The following is a 1,734-nucleotide window of genomic DNA, read 5'->3' as shown; positions in this document are numbered from 1 at the left end:
ACAGTTACTAAACATTATTGTCCCACTAGGATGATCAACATCACACCCTATTTGCGGAGACTGATGATAATAATAATCAAAACCTTGCAGCATGGGGATATTTTAGTGCTGTTTGTTTATTATATTAATTGCACAAAGGATTTCTTGCATATATTTTTGTTATAAAAAACAAAAAATCTATAGATAAATATCAAAGAGAAGCTAAGAGAAATGGTCATTTGTTACTTTCACATTTATGACTGATAAAGTTCAAGTCAGCAGTCATAAAGCAGTTTTCTACAATGGTTTTACACTTCCCTCAAGTGCATGCATTACATTAGTACATTCCAGCAGTATTGTCAATTAGTTTCATCCCTTGTAAAATTAACATGATTATTATATTTTCTAATCAGTGAGTGATGACGACAAAAGGTCTGAGGGTTCAGATTGGGAGGAAGAACAAACAGAGGACCAACATGAAAATGACCAGTTTAAGAGATGTTTTAGTCTTGAAGTAGAAAGTGAAGATGATGCAGGATCTGATCCTCTGATCAGATGGAAGAGACTGCTGGAGAGAGAGTGGAGCAGGCGAGAGTGGGCTATGGAACATGTTTATTTGAGACAATTCTATAATTCTGATCCTGCAGGTGAGTAAATAAAACATGTATGTGTAAATAACTTCTGTCGTTTTCAGTTTCGTATATTTTTAGTATTTTGATTAAGTTTTTTTCCTCCTACGATAGCCACCTCCGAGCCAGACATTGATCTGCTGCGGAAATCAAGAGAAAAAGTTACAATGTGGCTGAAAACCCATCACACATCATCTGGATATGGGACAGCCTCTAACATCAGCTGTGAAGAGAATTAAAATGAAAAAAGAAGCACTTGGCTAGGCAGTTGGCCATTGGGCCACTAGCTGGAGGGGCACCTAAGAGGAGGAAGAAATCTTTTAAAAGCAATTAATTAAATACATTTTTAGAGGACTTTTCTACTTTTAAAAGTCTGTCTCAATGCGCATCGGATACGCATCAGATTGTTAAGATGAAAACTGCTCACTGTGTTCTACTCACACCTGATACTGAGTGAAGACTATAGGCAGACTGTATAAAGACACTCTGCTGGGGATGAGTTCTTGTTGTCTTCTCATTAACTACAAGACCAGGTACATAAATTATATGACATTAACAACAGTGAATGATGCAAGCAGTTTTGTGTGTCTGTCTGAATCTGCAACAGATGCACACTGACAAGGTTTTTTTCTTTAAAAAATACTTATAATATACAGACCCGCTCCCTCTGTAGATAAAAATGACTCATTCTAAGGTAAAGAAAACCCAATGAATCCTCAGGTAATTATTCACTAATGAAAACATACCTATAATATGTAAGTACAGAAAAACATCTTACACACTGGACTTTTAATGCAGAGCTATTCAGTTTTAAGACATGCCTAAATGCTTCACTGATTTTGAAGCAGGATTCTAGGATGTCGACGAATCAAAGACACTCTTGCACAAATGATTAGTAACCTGGATAATGTTAAAATCATACAGGGATCGGGGCGCCCGGATAGCTCAGTGGGTAGAGCTGGCGACCCACGTACCGAGGCTGAGTCCTTGCTGCAGCGGCTCAGGGTTCGAATCCGACCTGTGCCCCTTTGCTGCGTGTCATTCCCTCTCTCTGCCCCCCTTTCCTGTCTGTCTTCAGCTGTCACTATAATAAAGGCAATAAAAGCCCCAAAAAAATACTTTAAAA

General features: G+C 38.2%; 1 protein-coding gene across 1 annotated transcript in view; it reads left to right on the top strand.

Annotated features, from left to right (window-relative positions):
- LOC118333533 overlaps window positions 1–1,734 on the top strand; it is a 10,175-nt gene that overhangs the window by 4,835 nt on the left and 3,606 nt on the right.

The sequence above is a fragment of the Morone saxatilis genome, unplaced genomic scaffold, assembly GCF_004916995.1.
Source record: "Morone saxatilis isolate NCDOM2014 unplaced genomic scaffold, NCSU_SB_2.0 Contig1, whole genome shotgun sequence".
NCBI lineage: Eukaryota > Metazoa > Chordata > Actinopteri > Moronidae > Morone > Morone saxatilis.
This window is presented reverse-complemented; position numbering and strand designations above follow the sequence as displayed.